This window comes from Cylas formicarius, unplaced genomic scaffold (genome assembly GCF_029955315.1).
Source record: "Cylas formicarius isolate icCylForm1 unplaced genomic scaffold, icCylForm1.1 PGA_scaffold_4__25_contigs__length_36172078, whole genome shotgun sequence".
NCBI classification, from domain to species: Eukaryota; Metazoa; Arthropoda; class Insecta; order Coleoptera; family Brentidae; genus Cylas; species Cylas formicarius.
Genome location: NW_026844334.1, coordinates 4,350,172 through 4,370,000, shown reverse-complemented (window position 1 = coordinate 4,370,000; position 19,829 = coordinate 4,350,172). Strand labels below are relative to the sequence as shown.

Sequence of the window (19,829 nt, the reverse complement as noted above, 5' to 3'; positions counted from 1 at the left end):
ATAAGCTTAAACACAAAATAACAGCGGTCCCAGAATCGAGCCTTGAGGTACTCCAAATATCTGCATTTCGACAGTCTCCACAAACTGATCGTTGAGATAGCTACCCATAGTCAACAATTGACGGGAGTAGCTCACGATCTACTTTATCAAAGCTTACTAAAGTCAATAAGCAATCGCATCAATTATACGCAGCCATCTGGAACTGGAATTGAGGCGAAATATAATGGAGACTTAAATATTTTTTTAACTAAAAATTTAAAATCTTTTCCAATCGTTATCCATATTTTGTTTATTGGTAATTGGAAAAGTTTTAAAAATTTTCAATGAATCAGAAAAGTTAAAAAAATTAATAAGCAATAAGTAAACGGTGCATCACAGGCCCATACTCATACATATCGTTGAATTTGTCTCTGAAAGGAGTATGCAAAAATGCAATTAAATGTAGGGTGTGCTATTCAAAAAAATGTAACTTTGTTTTACCAGCCTGTATATAACAAAGTGACGATTAGGAAAAAAAATAGGGTCATATTATTAGTATATAAATTTAGTATTTAATTTTTAATGAGATGTAAGTCCCTCATAAACGGACCTTCCTGTGTCCTACCAGTATCTCCACCGTCTCTTGTTTTATTGCCAAATTTTTCATTCACTTCATTTACTTATAGACAATCCAATTAGCAGCGATTTTCATCATAATTATTTCCGACCTCCATCCGCAATAGTGTAGCTATATTTTTGACGTCATCGCCCAAATAGAGGAACCAATGAGCACTCTTAAAGACAACATACTCCTATCATACTATACTATATAGTCCAGTCCGAGTAATTGTGCAGTTACGTCACGTATAGTGACGTAATCAGAAACGTATGTCGCAGCTGTATTGCTACCATTTTTACAAAACTGACAAAAAAATATCTTGTGTCAATTTACGACCTCCGGTAATGAACTAGATGAAGATGTCATGTTATGACGTAACCACACAACCACTCTAACTAGACTTCATACGTACGAGTGACAGCGACTACACGTGGTCAACTGGCTCGCCCTGTAGATCCATCGACGACACGGTGACGTAACATTGCAACGGTCTGGTCGGTGCCGGATCCGTATGGTGATCCAGCCTCCTGCCCGGCAGGTAGTAAACCAGGCAGGTGACGCCGACCAGGAACAGAAAAAACACGAACACAATATCGAACATGATCAGTGAGTTCCACGTAAGCAACCGCATCACAATGATGTCCTGTGACGACTGGCATCAGCATCGGCGACCACCATAGCCGGGCTTCACTATAGAACGCGCGTTCAATCGTTTTCCGGTGAAGTTATAAGCTGGTCTGGCGTTTGAGTAGCGGAGAAACTGGAGACGCGAAATTTTGATGGTTGGGTTTTTATTTTGAATCGGGCGTTAACCGTTTTGGTTTTATATTGTAGGTAATGCACATTTGCAAAAGCGTTTTGATACCTAGGCACAGAACAGGAACATATCAGAACGCTTTTGTGGTTGTTTCAATGGAAACCAACCAAAAAACTATCTTCAAAACTTATACAACGAAAACTTTTAAAAGAACAAGAAATAATATTCATACAAAACGTATCGAGTGTCTTTTGCTTAAATTATTCCTGTTTCTAATGGAAAAATTAAGTAATGGTAATATTGCTCTGCACATTTTTTCATCACCAATACTTGTCTGGTCATTTTTCAATGTGGGTTGTCTTGCATTGATCTTTCCGTTAGGAACGACCGATGTAATTGATTGTGGTAATCGCGAGACAACCCCTTTTGGTAATGGTAATATTGCTGTGATTATTTTTCAAGCAAACTGATATGATCTTATATAGAACGCTCTTAAATTAGGGTCGGAGAGTTTTTAAGTGGTATATTGGCTCCAATGAACGCCTGACGTAAGTACTCATTGTACTGGGATTGCTCGCTATTTTTTGGTTCTTCTTCAAGAAAATGTATTGTATTGTTGTTATGTTGGGAGGGCTCCTCTATTCAAAGTCTCCGATTATACCAAAACACATACGAGGTGAGTTCAAAAAGTAAGGTGACTTTTGTAATTAGACGTACATTCGATCTTCGATATTTGTTTTGTTATGTTGGTATACATGTCGGTAACATATGTTCACAGTTTCAGCTAGTTTGAGCGTTTACTTTGTTTTTGAGACAAAAGCGTTAGACGTGTTTTGAATGCTCATCGATTTTATGCTCCCACAAAAAAGGATTTGCATAAAATTTTGCGACTGCGACTTTTTCCAGGTCCCAAAATTCGTAACCAAAAACATTTTTTTTTAACATATTTTACAATTTAATTCAGTTAAAAATTCAAAAGTTTATGGTCTTGATTTCAGTCTCCCATTTAGGAATTAAGTTAATAATAGTCAGTTTTTTGTAACTATATTAAATATTAAACAGAAAGTGTGATTTGGAAAAAAAGGTGACACTGAGGCAACTTAGAACAAGATCAATATCCGGCTTCTTGCGCCAGGATATATATAGTGCATTTATTGCTTTGACGTGTTAAGTACCTTGGCAGGATGGTAATGGACAGTTGTTTCATTGTATATTTAACTCGATTGAGATGATTTGGTCTGAGTTGAAAGCACATATAACAAGAAATAACACTGCACCAAAATTTAGTGATAATACCATAAAGGTAATTCGCCAAGAAGTAGCTAAAATATCAGTACGAATTGTGCACTGGCCAAAACTTACTATTAACTAACCTAAACTAACTGTGAAAAACGAGTAATAAAAGAAGAAAATATTTATCGAGAACGATTAGTGGCGGAGTTAATCATTGAACTAGTTGATCATTTGTTTGTTGATTTTCTAAGTGACTGATCCTTTATTATTATTATATTTAATATTCTGTATATTAATAATGATACTATATTGAAACGTAATGAAATAGAATGTAACAAATTGTTACTTTGTAATAATTTTCTTATGTACATGTTTCAAGAATTGCTCGGCGAAAAATATTCAAAACAAATTTATATCCCGCTTGTTAGTGTAGTAAGATAAATTCCTAGGACGGTCCTGGAATATTTACGTGTAAGGGTCTGCTCGGTGTTCTATAAGGGGCTGCGGTTTTGGAGTAATAAACAGTAGGCAAAGTTAACCACGGGGTCGGTTGTAAAAGCACTATACTTCTGGTCGAAGTATAACTAGCTAAACTAAATTTAAATATAAACGTAATATCAATCAGAATACACGCTAAATGAATTGACAAAATAGTGTCAGACTACAGTTTGCCCAATATACGACAATACCACCACAGTTTCCTAAAAAAAGAGACCGCAAAATGGAAATGGAAATCGATCTTTCGCGATAGCCGTAAATTTGAGGGAGACGATTGGCGGGGATGACGGCAGAGGTCGCGAAGCAAATCGAAGTCTTCGGATCCCGTCTCCCGCACACGTGTAATTTCTTCGAAAAGTCATTTTATTGTCGCCCTTTACGTCGTCCTTCCGCTCCGGCGACGCGTACGACACATAAAAAGGCAAACGCCACGTACCGATAACACGGTTTTATTTTCCCCACACGTCTGTTTATGTCTGACACAAAGACCGCGAACGTATTTCGAAACCGAACGTTTTCCCGTGATAAATGACGCTAGCAATTATTGCGAGCGAAACGATCGGACCGCGAAACATTTTGCTAAACTTGGGTCTTAAAATTAAATTCGTTATTTTTGGTTATTTTGGAGATAGAAAACAAATTACCGATGCTATATATAATCACATTTAATTGGCTACAACAAAATGAACGATGAATGACAGATTGGAGTATTACAAACTCTCTGAGGGTCGACATTAAACCGCTTTTAATGAAAAATTTCTATATTATGTACTAGTGTTTTCATTTTTATTATCTTAAAAGTCAAAAGTGTAATCGAACTTGTTATTTAGTGAGTGAGTACGTTTGTTTCCGGGATAAACAAAACGAAACAAATACGTTCCCAGAAAAAAGAAAATCTAGGGAATCGTAGATTTTCAATTAGTTCATCGGCAGTAAAAAAGGTGAAGTTAAGATAAGAAAATTAGTCGCTATGATTTTGTAGTGTTAAGCGAAACTCGTAGTGATTTTGAAAACGGTGAGTGAAATTCGGTATGACTGTGGAAACTATAAATAAAACGAAAGTCGCTGTAGTTTTGATATATTAAGCTAAAGTCGCTATGGTCTAAAAGTGTTAAAAGAAAGTCGCTACAACTTTTAAATTTATAAGTAAAGCGCAAGTCGCTGTAATTTTGAATTGTTAAGCAAAAGTCATCAGGGTTTTGTAGTGTTAAGCGAAAATCGTTATGGTTTTGAAAGCGCTTTATGAATTGTTAAGCGAAAGTCGTCAGGGTTTTGTAGTGTTGAGCGAAAATCGTTATGGTTTTGAAAGCGCTAAGTGGAATGCTAAGCGAAAGCCGCTACGGTGTTGTAGTGTTAAGTGCAGGTCGCTATGGTTCTTGAAATTATAAGTATAGCGAAAGTCGCTGTAGTTTTAAATTGTTAAGCGAAAGTCGTTAGGGTTATGTAGTGTTAAGCGAAAGTCGCTATGGTCTGAAAGTGTTAAGAGAAAGTCGCCACAATTTATAAATTTATAAGTCAAAGCGCAAGTCGCTGTAGTTATGAATTGTTAAGCGAAAGTCGTTAGGGTTTTCTAGTGTTAAGCGAAAATCGTTATGGTTTTGAAAGCGCTAAGTGGAATGCTAAGCGAAAGCCGCTACGGTGTTGTAGTGTTAAGCGCAGGTCGCTATGGTTCTTGAAATTATAAGTATAGCGAAAGTCGCTGTAGTTTTAAATTGTTAAGCGAAAGTCGTTAGGGTTATGTAGTGTTAAGCGAAAGTCGCTATGGTCTGAAAGTGTTAAGAGAAAGTCGCCACAATTTATAAATTTATAAGTCAAAGCGCAAGTCGCTGTAGTTATGAATTGTTAAGCGAAAGTCGTCAGGGTTTTGTAGTGTTAAGCGAAAATCGTTATGGTTTTGAAAGCGCTTTATGAATTGTTAAGCGAAAGTCGTCAGGGTTTTGTAGTGTTGAGCGAAAATCGTTATGGTTTTGAAAGCGCTAAGTGGAATGCTAAGCGAAAGCCGCTACGGTGTTGTAGTGTTAAGCGCAGGTCGCTATGGTTCTTGAAATTATAAGTATAGCGAAAGTCGCTGTAGTTTTAAATTGTTAAGCGAAAGTCGTTAGGGTTATGTAGTGTTAAGCGAAAGTCGCTATGGTTTTGAAAGCGCTAAGTGGAATGCTAAGCGAAAGCCGCTACGGTGTTGTAGTGTTAAGCGCAGGTCGCTATGGTTCTTGAAATTATAAGTATAGCGAAAGTCGCTGTAGTTTTAAATTGTTAAGCGAAAGTCGTTAGGGTTTTGTAGTGTTAAGCGAAAATCGTTATGGTTTTGAAAGCGCTAAGTGAAATGCTAAGCGAAAGCCGCTACGGTGTTGTAGTGTTAAGCGCAGGTCGCTATGGTTCTTGAAATTATAAGTATAGCGAACGTCGCTGTAGTTTTAAAATGTTAAGCGAAAGTCGTTAGGGTTATGTAGTGTTAAGCGAAAGTCGCTATGGTCTGAAAGTGTTAAGAGAAAGTCGCCACAATTTTCAAATTTATAAGTTAAAGCGCAAGTCGCTGTAGTTTTGAATTGTTAAGCGAAAATCGCTACGGTGTTGTAGTGTTAAGCGCAGGTCGCTATGGTTCTTGAAATTATAAGAATAGCGAAAGTCGCTGTAGTTTTAAATTGTTAAGCGAAACTCGTTAGGGTTTTGTAGTGTTAAGCGAAAATCGTTATGCTTTTGAAAGCGCTAAGTGAAATGCTAAGCGAAAGCCGCTACGGTGTTGTAGTGTTAAGCGCAGGTCGCTATGGTTCTTGAAATTATAAGTATAGCGAACGTCGCTGTAGTTTTAAAATGTTAAGCGAAAGTCGCTATGATTTTGGAAACTATAAATAAAACGAAAGTCGCTATAGTTTACAACTGTTTTCTAGTGTTAAGCGAAACCCGTTATGGTTTTGAAAGCGCTAAGAGAAATTCGCTATGGCTTTGGAAACTATAAAGTCGCTGTAATTTTAAAATGTTAAGCTAGATTCCATATGATTTTATAGCGAAAATCACTGTGGTTTAAAAGTGCTAAACTATGGTATTGGAACGAATAACTAAAGCGAAAGTCGCTACAATTTTAATGTTAATTGAAAGTCGCTCTGGTTTTGTAGTCTTAAGCGAAAGTCGCTATGCTTTTGAAAGTAAAGCAAAAGCAACCCCGCTTTTTTTCTATGCGATAAAAATGTTCTAAAATAAGTAATAAGCGTAGCTTAATGTAAAAAATATCGTGGAAATGGCCTAAAATGTTTCTTGAAATTCGTTATCGCTGGAACTGTGGAATTAAAATGGCAACTACTCTAATGCCTGATAATATTACAGGTCAAACAATATAAATTCCAAGCGACGCTAATTTCCAATGTCCTAGTGAAGAAAACAAGGCGTCAGTAAGAAAATACGTGGCATTATATCACCTTTACTTTTAAAGATAGAAAGCATCTTTTTCGTAGCCCTTTCAGTTTTCAGATTCAGGGCACATTTAAAATTTTATATCGAGTACAAAGGGGTAGATCACTTTTGTCACATATTTTTGAGTTATGAACCAAATTTATATATAGGTATATTTATATACTCTAAAATCTGAATTTTTATAATTTTTTGAAAATATACGTAGTAAGACATGAGCTAGATCGTTTTAACAAGCTGCGCAGCCGAATACTTACGATCGAAATTCGTCTTCCTTATCCTGTAATACTACAATAATGTTTGATGAAGTCTTTAATGTCTTGCCTCAAAAGAGGAAGTAAAAAATCCGCCATGTGGCAACCGAAATTGATTAAGGGTTAAAAATATTTGAATTCGAGAAAGGAAAACATGGCGGATGAAACACGTCCGATCGGCAAAAGATCAAAGCGTTTTAAATGATTTATTAAGCCGAAAGGGTGCTGGATAACGCGCGGAACTTTAAACGAAAAGAACCTCCCAGCCCCTTCGACCAGCAGAATTAAATGCCGACGTGAGTTGTGAGGGTGTTCCGCCCCGTCTGACCTCGCGTTCACATTCTAATTGCTCCCACGTAAATGCGACTCTTATGTAACCGGGTGAATTATATCCTTTAATACCCGAAGAATTTTACACTTTCCGGCGAAGTCGTTCCGACTCCGGAGTCCGGAGTCGTCAAATATGCGCGGCGGGGGCGGCAGGTGAGGGACGAACGCCGCTTCAGGAAAAAAAAAGCGTCCGTTTTCTATTACGTCGTAAAACGTTAAGAACAAACGTCGTTTTCCGTCTCTGTCAGTTACAGTCTGAACCAAAAGTCTATTTCAGGAAGCAAAGCAACTACACAGTGACCTAATGAATACTTAAGTCACCTTTCATCATTCGCTTTACCCAATATATTCAAATCCACAAAACGTGATATCAACTAAATCAACCTTAAAACATGGTTACGAAACTCCGATGGGTTATATCCGCGCCCGATAGGAGCTTGTTCTTTTAATATTGAAAATAACAAAAAAAAAACCGAAGAAGATTTCATTGGTCAAGGAAAAGCATCCAACCGATTCGATAGTCCCTGGCGATGGTAGACGGTTGCAATTTTGGTCACTTCCGGGCCGATTAAGAATTAAATTGGGATCGCGATCGGAGTAGTAATTTAAATTTGCTTCTAAGCGTAGTTAATGTTAAATACGTCAGCAATTTGGATTGGAAACCTCCATGTCGCCGGTGAGTTTGACACAACCAATTATTACGAACATCTGAGGTAAGTGCAAGGTGCAAAAATTGTACACTAGTTGAGTACCGATAGTATGTCTAAAACTGACTTATAAACATGTTTTCCATTCTTTTTTTTTAGTGTTTTACTAGCGCATGCACCATTTGTGTTTAGAAGGACGAGAAGTAAAGACGAGACGTGAGCTGGAATATAGAGGAGATGAAACTAATTACTATCCCTTTTATATTTGTACATATGCCTATTATTTGTAACTGTTAAAATTATGTTAATTAATATTGCGATTAAACTTAGGTATTTAACTAAAAGCAATTTTCTGATTTGGGGTAAATCTAGCCTGTAACAAGATAAGGAAAGCTATTTCCCGCCACGCATAGAGAAGACTTCACCTTTAACTTGGAAAAAACAAGATATTATCGACTGCTTAACTACCAAAAATATTAGATTTAAAGATAATTTGATAAAGAAGTATCCAGCAAAAATCCAGGCACATTACCAATGTCCTTAAAAAGAAAATAAAATACTAGAAAAGTTGAGCATTATAATGATTTAATAATAGCATACATAACATAGCATAACATACAGAACTAATGCGACTGTAGGTTTGTTCCTACGCAGAATGCCAAACGGTTTTTGGTGAGTAGAAACAATGTGTTTCGGTTGTGTGTCAAAATTATTTCATATTTAAAAATTTATTATTTATTTGTTTTTCTTTCCTACAAAATGAATAATAAGTATTTTATATATCTCTTGGAGCCGAGTTTATTTTTGTAAAACAATCTAATTAATATAATCATCAATTTTCATTATACAATTTAATTCGTCTTTCGAAAATATCTTTGGTAATGTTGTTAGACATCTCGCTAGATTTGCATAGTTCGTATTTGTAATGGTTAGTTTTCAGCACGCAATGAAAAATGACTAGGTTAGGTTAGCTACCGAGGTATGGTCTGTTCATAGATATAAGAAAGTGATCAATTGCTTTTCAATTGGATTATCCAAAGGTGGTCATTAACATACAATGCAACAAGATTATTACCAAAAGTTTCGGAATTTAAATTCCCTAGTTTTAGTTTATTAGTAATCATTCTTATTTGGTGTGTAATACAGCGTGTGTTGAATCGTGTGCGAGTCTAGTGTATCTGAGGAGATGCCCCAGTCCAAATGTTGAAAACACTATTCTATTGAGACTAAGGAAGTTATAAACAATGTTTATTTGACTGTCATTAAACGTGGTGCCAGCAAGCAAGCATCTTTATAAGAAACACATTGATGAAAAGACGAAAGAATAATCTCATTTCAGCGAGGAAAAAAAGAAGCGATGCTGACATTTTCTAGAAAAAAATTTACAGAGAACAACATAGGCCGACTATTTACTTGGATGAAACTTGGTTAGACACCGGAAAAGGGTTGAGTTGACTCAACTGACTCAAGTGTAAAACAAACGCGCTATCAAAAAGAGGTAAAATAATAACTATTTTGCATACTGGCTCTAAAGACGGTTGGATTCCAATAGACTTTCTATGTCTGCGAAAAATATTAAAGATTCTTCTCTGGATTACCATGAAGACACCACCCCTGATTTATTTGAAAGTTGGTTTAAAAACAAACTAGTTCCAAACATTCCTCCTAATAGCGTAATTGTAATGGACAATGCAAGTTATCACAGTAGACAGTTGACTAAAACCCCTTTCTCATGTGGCACAAAAGCAACAATCCAAAACTACATGTATAATGACATTCATTTTCACGAAGATTATACCAAAAAGCAATTAATTGAGGTTCTACAAAGCTTGAATTTACAAAAGGAATACATCTGTGATGATTATGCAAAAAATCTAGGGCATACAGTTTTAAGGCTTCGACTTTACCACTGTATACTTAATCCCATTGAACATGTTTGGCACCAACTGAAATCTGCCATTCGTCGTAACAATGTTTTTCCCCGTGTTAACTCCAATGTCCTCAAACATATAGAAACCAAAGTTATCAATCGTATATCAATATTGCAAATAATATAGAACAAATAATAATTAGAACAGGCGATGATAGCGATAGTGATACTGATATATTGTGTGAATAATTTTAAGTAATTTAAGTAGGTAATAAAAATAATTTGTAATTTTATTTTAGATTTAAACATAACTACATACATAAATAAATAAATATTGTTTAGTATCTTTCCTAAAAAAAAAAACCCAAATAATTAAATTCTAAGCAAAGTACGGACCTGTTCGGCCATATTCCTTAATTCGTATCAGTTAGTCACTTTCTTATATCTATGAATAGACTTTACCCACAATTTAACCAATGGACTAGCATGCATCCCAGTATCGATTGATTGAGAAGTTCTGTCAAGAAGGCGCTGTTGAAAATCTTTTGTCCATCTGACGTCCATTTTCACGATTTCGACACTATTTGGTTGCTAGCGAGTAGATGTTAGAGTTGCACAGCACTTTAATTAAAAAAGTACCAATGAACAGCAGCAAAAACGAGGCATTGCAAGAGTTCCTTAGTCAGTATGACTTTTATTTTGAAGATGCTGTTTATGTACACTGTGTTATTATTTGTAAGTTGCATCATAGTTAGTGGTAACCCATCTATCTCAGCTGAAACAACTGTATTTGTGTATAACTCAGTTAGAAAATGGGATCGAGACACAGTAAAAATAATGTTGATTTATTTTGTTTTAAATGTGGTGAATTCGTTAAATTTGGAGGTAAAAAATTTGCTGTGTCAACAAATTTGAAATTTTTGTGAAATAGTCGTACTTATGTCATTTCTAGCTTGGTATAGAGGTGAAAACCGAAGTATGAAGTCTGCGGTGGCAAGGCTTTGGAGGGAATCAAGTAATCACGTCCATGATTGTTATTTTTGTATGGGTAGTCTAAGTAAGCGTCGATCTTCATTCAACCTCAGCTCCGATACCGCATGATGAAAATTTTCCTTTGCCATCACGTTCAGGTAGCTCTGAAGTTCAAGCATCACGAAGTTCAATAGAATGACGGTTTCTCATCGCAAAAGCCGGTAATTGTTACTGTAACAACTTGACCGAATTGTTTGAGACAATTGAAATACCCTTCGTAGCATCTGACTGGCGGCTTTTTATCGATAGCTCTTCAAAAGTTTAAAATCAGTTCTGCATCATAACGGAAATGAATTGCCTAGCATATTCTGCATTGTTGAGAGAAAGCTATGGCAGCGTGAAAAAAATCGGTGATTATAAAATGGTGGGTTTCCTGATGGGATATACTAAATACCACTGCCATCCTTGCTTAATGTCATATTGGAAAACAAACGTAAAGTCGGAACCAACCGTAAAGCTTCAAAATGTACTGATGCCGCCGCCATTACATATAAAATTAGGCTCAACCAAGCAATATGTGAAAGCTCTGAATCCGAATTCTTTTAAATATTTTAGAGAACCTTTTCGCAAGTTATCTGACGCTGAAGTTAAAGGGGTATTTCCGTTGTTGTGTGTCTTGTGAATAAAAATGACACCGATGTTTAAAAAAAAAACGTTTTTTGCCATAACTTAAAGTAAAACTATTAAAAAATCGTATAATTTAGTAATTTCTAGCAGAAAAAATGAAAAATTGATCTAATTTCCAGAAAAGCAAATTTTAATTTAAAAAAAAAGTTTTAAGTGTAAGAAAAACTGAAATTTAACACGTAGGACTGAGACCCAAAAATCGTATTTATACAGTCGTGACTATAGACTTACCGTTTTGACCAAAAAAAAAAACTTCTAGAAAAATTAATTGTTTACTTTCGCCAGGTATAGTACTTACAGCCAAGATCATGAATGTTAGGTTAACGAGATACGCCTCTGATTTTTTTAAATAATAATAACAATAAAACGCGCTGCTGAAACGCCACCTAGCGGCAGTAGAAAATGCCTTCGTTAAAATGTGGCTTTTTGAACCGTTCAAAATCTTCGTTTACCCAGTCGAAAAGCCCCCCTCAGCCCCACCTCATCAGGGATGCGGTTCGTTCGAAAAGGCAATTAGAATAATGAAACGCGCTTACCGACGACTTTTGCCGTATATTCAGACAGACGAGGAATATAAATCACACTCTCAAGTACGTATCGGAAAAGCGGCATTTTCATTGCAAAAAAAGGAAACTACCCGTCGAAAAGTGCTCAGTGATAATTAAATTCACGCGCTTCATAACGTAAAGTTATAAATACCTGAAAATATCCGGAAATGATGCATAAAAAAGGACAATTATTTGTTCTTCTCGGGAAATTAATATTTAAAGTATAAATAGTGTTTTTTCAACAACTCAAAAATATCCAGATAGCCAAAAGAAACTGTTAATGAATATTCCTTAATAAATTTTATCTAGCTTAAGTTTAGCTTATTTATTGCTAATGCTCATATATATTTTTGCGGTTAAGTTATCGCGTAAGGCCGTTGAAGCAAATTTTCGAAACCCACAAAGAAAGGAAATTCCAAAACCTGTTACAACTCGGAAGTAAATGAAACCAAGAGCATTTTCACATGCGTCCGTTCCGATCGCTAAAGATGATTTAGGCATATGTAATTCGTCCATTCAAAGGATACTCAAGAATAGGGTGCTTCAAAAAATATATATATTTTTTTTTAGTTCTTACCCTCTCGAATGTTTCTTTTTGATATAAAAAAAATCCTCTGTAGCTCAACTCTAATTTATATTGTTAAAGTTGAATCTACAAGCCTTCCAAAACCGTATAACAAAGTATGATTATCATTAAAAGAAGATTAATGACAGCCATTTAAATATTACTAAATTTTGAACTTTTCAAAAACAGATTCTAATAATTTTTTATCTACATAATTTCGAAAAAAAAATTATCCTAATCAATAGTCAGTTGTCCGTACGTAGTGTAGGTGGCAGTACTAATATATTAGATCATACGGTACGGTACACTTGTCAAATTATCAGTGTGGCCAACACATACGTTAAGCAATTATTGTGGATTATCATTCTTTAAAGCTTTCAGTAATTTTAAGTATTATCAGTAAAATGGCTGAAAAGAAAATTTATTTGGTTGGCTTTTCATGTAGAAAATTAAGTAAACGAAAATTAGCAAGTAAAAGAAAAGTTTTACAGCTATTGTCCTACGAGCATACAGATTCTAACCTCACAATTCGACAGTGCTTTGATGAAGTGATTCGTGATGTTATGAAAGTTCGGAAACCTACTGGTATTCCTGTCTGTCAACCATATAACGCTATTAGTAAAATCATGAAAGTTTATCGAGAGTGGAAACTTTTGAAAAAAAAATAAAAAAAAGAAAACTCAGAAACAAAAAATTAAGGAGCATACATTTAAAAATCGCCTTGAGAATTTTTTTGATATATCTAATCATAACTCAGCACATTCTTTAACAGAAGCTCAGTCTAAATATTTAAATGAAGAATGGAAAATGTCAAATCGGCATAGTATTTTAACTTCTGTAAACTTAGAAGTTTCGACAGAGATTCTAATGAATTGCGAGGTTAGAATCTGTATGCTTGTAGAAAAATAATTGTAAAATTTTTTCTTATATTCGGTAATTTTGGTTACCAAAACCAAATAAAATTTCTTTCCAGCCATTTTACTGATAATAATTGAAATTACTGAGAGCTTTAAAGAATGACAATACACAATAATTTCTTGATATATGTGTTGCAGACACTGATAATTTGACAACTGGGCCGTATAATCTAATATAATTAGTGCTGCCACCTACACTACGGACTGATAACCATTTAAAAAATTTGAATTCCATATAAAGAAAAGTTCAAAATTTAGTAATTTTTAAATGGCTGTAATTAATCTTCTTTTAATGATAATCATACTTTGTTATACAGTTTTGGAAAGCTTAAAGACTCAACTTTAACAATATAAATTGGCTTCTTGGAAAAAATCGCGAACATTACGTGTAAAAAGAATTTGTCTCATATTAATTAAATGAGAAACTAAAATAAAAATAGGGACCCCTAAGAGTTGGTGAGAATTTTTCCTATATCAAACATATTTGAGAGACTAAGAGCTAAAAAAAAATAAAAATTTTTTTTGAAGCACCCTTCTGAAGAACTACAATATGCATAATTACAAAATAATTACATTAAGATCTCTTCTCCCTCGTGATACGCCATTACGCGCGGAGTTTTGTGAGATGATATTGGTTAGAAGACAAGAAGATGGCGATTTCACGCTCCGGCTCATTATACAAATAGAGCAAGTCAAAAACTTACAATCGTGTTTGAAAACCGATGGATAAGGCGCCTAGGTCCATGGAATTGGCCACCGCGTTCGCCAGATGCTGCACAGATTGATGCCTATTAAACGGTATGCTACAGTACGCACTTAGGTGGGAGAATATATAGGGCGACGTCATGCGCGGAACTGCCTGCCAGGTAATCCAAGATTATTTTCGCCATTTATTGAGTTGGTTCGAGTTAGTGTACTTAAAAGAAAACTACACTCCACATAGTCATAGTCATAGTTTTTTCTCCAAACCGTAGTCTAGAATCGTGCGGTATTTAAGCAAGCTATTTCGCAAAATATGTTTCAGTGGGATATCGACGCCGCCATCGGAATGGAGATCGAACCAACCTAATATGGAAGCAATTTGCTAAGAATGCTTGGGAGTATCGGAATAACATTAATGTTTGAAGTTTGGTGAATTGAGTTTGATATTATAAAATCGATTTCATTGCATATACAATTATCGATGTATCCGGACCATTGTTTTGTTTTTTGATTAAAAATCGCAAAATGTGCCTTTAATTTTAATTTTTTTTATTTTCAGAAGGAAACATTGATTTAGTTGTTAGTCTTCTACCAAGTACAAATAATTTAGAAAAAAGCATTGACCATTCTCACGAAAAATTTATTGAAATTATTGGGCCTCGTATTCCCCTTATGCCATGGACACAAAAGTGAACAAAAAAACAATGTTCTAACCAGTTGGTTAGTTATTACAAAGGCACTGCTTATACCTTGCAATAAAAAAGTAGTACAAAAAGAAACTCGCGATAAACAAAAAAACCAGTAATAACAATAGACTTACCAATGGCAAAAACCTAATTAAAAAATGTTGGACTACTGATAATGAAAACCGAAATAAAACACAAAAAAATGTTGTAAAGGAAATCAACAATGAGAATGGTAAAAAAGTTTTGGAACATAAAATCAATCTGTGAAGCTTTTGGAAGATAAGCAAGAAACGTTACAATTTAAAAGAAAATGGTCTAATTTCCTTAGTGATGTAAGGTAAAGATCTGAGTTAAGGTTAAGATTATTTGGTTGCTTATAAATTTATAAATATTCTCCGATTTTTGGTAGAGGGATCGGTCATCCGAGACAACGTTCGTATCCCTTCTTTAGCTCCGCTCCGCTCAAGTAATATATAGGCAGATACAGAACAGAATGCGAGTCAGTCAAAGTTCGGATGACGAATATTTTCGAAAGATATGATGCCACTGTTGTTTTCTTTAAAAACGTAAAGTATGACAAAGCCCATAACCTTTTTCAGTTAGAGTTCTCCAAACGATATACTGTTTTCAGAACGTTTACTGGTTTTAACTTCGGAATGAGTTTAACACTCGCCTGTTGACCAAGAAGTGTACCGTGTGGACTGTTAAATTTTAACAGTAGGGAAATGTTATCGAAGAAGAAAATGTTTACAGAAGTCTACTACTGCCAGAATTATTTATTAATATGGGGGACAATGATGATTTTGATGTAGAATAACTTCTTTTTAATAAATATTCTAACATTGTGTTACAGTTTTATATTTATATTTGCAATAAACATTTTAACGTAAGAATGGAGTTTTCACTGCATGAACTAATAATAATCGAGGAATCTCAATGATGAAACTCTACACAAATCCTTCAGCTTTCAGCAATCGCATGCAAGAATTTACCAAAGTTAAATATCGGATTATGTCGTAAAACGGAATATTTTTGGGCGAACTATAAGCTCTGAATAAGCCAAGAAGATGATTAGTGAAACGTCAACGAGTTCCGTTCATCAACAACAGACGCAGCAGGAATCCAGGAGTTTGTAAATAGTAATATATGTCTTTATTTTATCTATTTATTAGTTTTGCTGAATTTTTGTATTATAAAATTGTTTTTAAATGTTTATTTTTAGTCTTTTTCCCAATTTTAAAAACAATTAGTCGAATTCGAAGAAAATTAATTCCAATAAATATAAAATAATTCAAAGTGTTCAAACCGTTTATACATCACCGCACTGTAGCGGATATAAAGCTATATAAATGCATTTTCGTCCTTTCGCTTCGAATTAAAAACAAGCACGCAAAAAAATGACGCAGGGCGGCTTTGAAATCCCATTTATAATTTTACACGAACGCGTACATTCGAATTAACGTTAGCAAACAACGTCCGACAATTTGGTAAATGTGTTTGCGAACCCATTAACCTTAATGGCGGACGGGGCGCAATTTTTCTTCCAGGAATCGTTTTGTAAACAAAACCCGTCCCGGAAAGGGCGTCTGGATGCGACGCTCTCGACATCAAACGGAAATTTTCACGAGATTGTGGTCGAAGAAGACCAAGGACGAGGTAAACTCCGAAAACAACAACGGGAGTGTAAAACCGTGAAAGCAAACTCTTTCTTTAAAAAAATGGACACCAAATAGATAACAATAAAAGAACACTTTAAAAATTCTAATCACTTCCAATAGAAACCCATATCATCTGTAGTATCATGACATCCACGTTATCATCAACATTCTAAAATCGGAAAATAACAATAATGGTCGGTTTTTTTGGTCTTTGGAGGACCATAGAATCGCTAATAAGAGCCAAGACCCACCATATAGGAACGGAATTAGTTCCCCCTCTCTATCTACCAAAACATTAACCCTTCCCCACCCCTCTCAAAGGATAGTTACATTCTTCCAGAACAATGGCTCCGTCTAATTTAGCTTGGCTGTAAAAACAAAAAAAAATGCGTCAACTACTTAAGGTTCCAGGGTTAAATAAAATACAAAGATGTTATGAAAAAAGTTTACCAATGCTTTTAGAACTTTTAAAAGCACTAATAATAAAAAGGTATGTTTATGAGCAGTGAGCAGTTCGTAGAGGAAACAGGACACACAGAATAACAGCTTCCCACCATTAACAGTAAGTATGACACCAATAAAATTAAGTCAAAGCTTTAAAAATTCTTCCTTGGAGAACTCGTTCGACCTTTTTTCCACTTCCAAAAGAAACCCACATCATCTGTCGTATCACGACACCCACGTTATCATCAACATTCTAAAATCGGAAAATAAAAATAATGGTCGGCTTTGTTGGTCCTCGGGGCTCTATCTAACCGCTAATATTAGCGCAGAGCACCCATATAGGAACGGAATTAGTTCTCCATCTTTTTCCAACAAAACATTAACGCTTCCCCCTTCCCCCAATTTAAACGGTGTCTTTTCATTAACGTGCCACGAAACACAGAGTGGAAGTAAACAAAGCGGGGCGGCACTCGGCAAACGCAAATCGATTTGTTCGCGTTTGAAAACGTAAATAACGTTATCTGTCACCGAACGAGTGTCGCGAGAGCCATCTGCTTTACGCAAAATAATACAGCGCTACATAAGTCGGGCAATTAGCGTCCGTATTTGACGAGCCCGTTGACAATTATTAAATGTGTTTTATCAAATTACTTCCAAAATTGGAATCCCGGCGACATCCGACCAGCCAGTTTACAATTTCAATGGAAAATGAACTACAAACACGGCGTGAAAATGGAAGAATAACGTTTTAATTTACAATTTTCGGAACATAGGTAAAAGGGAAATTGAAAACGAAATGCATATTGGATACTCTGCAAGTAAAAATTAAAAAGAAACTTGAAAGTAATTTTACATTTTAGGAATAATTAATACATTAAAATCTTTAACTTTGAATGAGATTTTGAAACTTGAATATTGCAGCCGGAGTTTATTGTGATCAACAAAGTACAAAAACCAATTAATCTCAGTTCCTGCGCCGTTCAGGTGGCAAAGTAGCGCGGCTAATTCGAATTTAGAGGCATCCGACGCATTCTTGCTGCTTAGTGCTCATCAATCAACCGAGTTTCCCGCGACAAGCGAGATAGAGTTCGAACAAACGAGAGAGGAGCGTCGCGCTTTCGACGATAGGGTTAGACAGCAGTTGACGCGGCCCATAGCGAGACTGAAACTTTTTCAAAACCCAATTTTAAGGTTTCTAGTAATTATCAGTTTTAAGTGTAATTGGGAAAATTTGAGCTTAACAACAGGGTGGTTTAAAGGGGGTGGAGGGGTAGAGATAGGAAAAGAGAGAAGAGAGTGAGATAGAGAAAGGGGTGGTGAGAGCAGAGAAGAAAGAGAAAGTTTAAAGGGTCTTGGAGAGAGAGAAGAGTTCGAACAACAATAGAGGACAGTATACCGGGTGACACGAGAAAGTGGTGATACTCTATAACTCTATAAATACTATTTACCGGGTCACCTGATCATGAAAAAAATTGTAAATGAAACTTTTCTTTGCTTGCCTAATGGCAAATAGCATTTAATGTAATAAACTATAATTTTTTTAGGATAACCTAGTTTTTCAAACAGCACCCTAGGTGGAACAAAAACTTTTTAAAATCGGTACTTTTTTCGCAACATTTTGACACCAACATTTTCAAAATCCGTCAGAAAATAAGCTCACAGGAAGGAAAAAAAATTAAAAATTCTGACAGTTTGTACATTTTTATCTGATTATCGACTTTATCGTGTTATCGATTTGGATTATGGAAAATATTCATCAATTTACAAATGGAGAAAAAGTTGAAAGTTTCAGATATACGGGGAATGCAGAAAAAACCCTCGACAGATCCGGTATCCGGGACGTCGCCCTGCACATTCTTTCTTTAGAAAGCTGGAATTGAAAATGAGAAATCCACAAAATAATCGACATGATGAAGAAATGGAAATCAATGCTGTGGGATACGTCAACGTAAATCCAGCTGCGACGCTATGAGAAGTGACATTAGAATTAGACATCTTAAGAGAATCTGAGAGGAGAATTAAAAAAAACCACAGGTATCATTCTGTTAAGTATAACCATCGACATCTTCATGAAGCTGACTTTGTAAGAAGACTTCGTTGTTGTAATTGGCTGTTAGATAAATATGACGAAAAGTTTTTGACCACCATTAGACAATTTTTCCCACAATCAGGTGATCTGAATCCAAAAATGTAAAAAAAACATAGGTTGTGCTATTTAAAATTCGAAAGTTACTGTAGCTTCCGCTCAAACCGGAAGTGCATTGACTATATATTGCCAAAAAAATGAATATTCAGCCTATATTAATCCTTCCAATTATAGAGTGTTCCCACTTTCTTGTGTCACCCGGTATACATACATACATCAAACCACGACGTACGTTATTCCGTGTAATTGGACAAAAAAAAGTGACGTAACGATAGTGCTCGATTAAATTAAAATGTTAAAGGGATAAAAGTAGAGATAGAGTAGATAATGTAAAAAATATTTCATTTTTGGTGTCCTGAAAATCTGTTTGGACATTACGTATAAACTAAACACCTTGAGAAATATTATAGCCCAATAAATAAGAACTAAAATTTCAGATTTTCACGTAACTATATATTTTAACATGGCAATTGTTTCGACAACACCCTGTCTTTATCAAATGTAATATTTACAGACTATATACCGAAAAATGACCATAAAATCTTAATTAATATTGTTGTGAGAATTTAAGTTCAATAAAGGAGAGGTATTGAAATCTCATTGGTCGTTAAGCAATACATTTTAATGTATGTAAAATATCAAAATTGTCGTCAAAAATGTTTTTTTCTGTGTTTGAGTTTGTAGCATACGAGGTCTGTCAATTAGATTCCCGGAAAAGTGGCAACACTGCGACTCTCGTTATGCTACGGCGTTGTGTCATTCGAAAGAGGATTCATTTCTGCGTCAGTCTGTGCAAGTTTCGTCTCGATCGGTTGTTCAATTCGTGTGTTGCAGTACTTTGATCATCGGCGTATTTGGACCCCTTGTCGCGAAAATGTGTGCTAAAAAAACTGAACAAAGAGTAGTGATCAA

At 35.3% G+C, this 19,829-nt stretch overlaps 1 protein-coding gene across 2 annotated transcripts in view; it reads right to left on the bottom strand.

Moving 5' to 3' along the window:
* The window catches only part of LOC132701617 (tyrosine-protein phosphatase non-receptor type 13-like), a 166,352-nt gene that overhangs the window by 84,895 nt on the left and 61,628 nt on the right, over positions 1–19,829 (bottom strand). The window contains exon 1 of one of the 2 annotated variants that reach the window (XM_060669706.1): positions 1,011–1,196. The exons of the other annotated variant lie outside the window; for it this stretch is intronic. The gene's annotated coding sequence lies outside the window, so the exon portion shown is untranslated. Of the gene's footprint in view, positions 1–1,010; positions 1,197–19,829 lie in introns of those variants that run through there. 2 annotated transcript variants of the gene reach the window in all.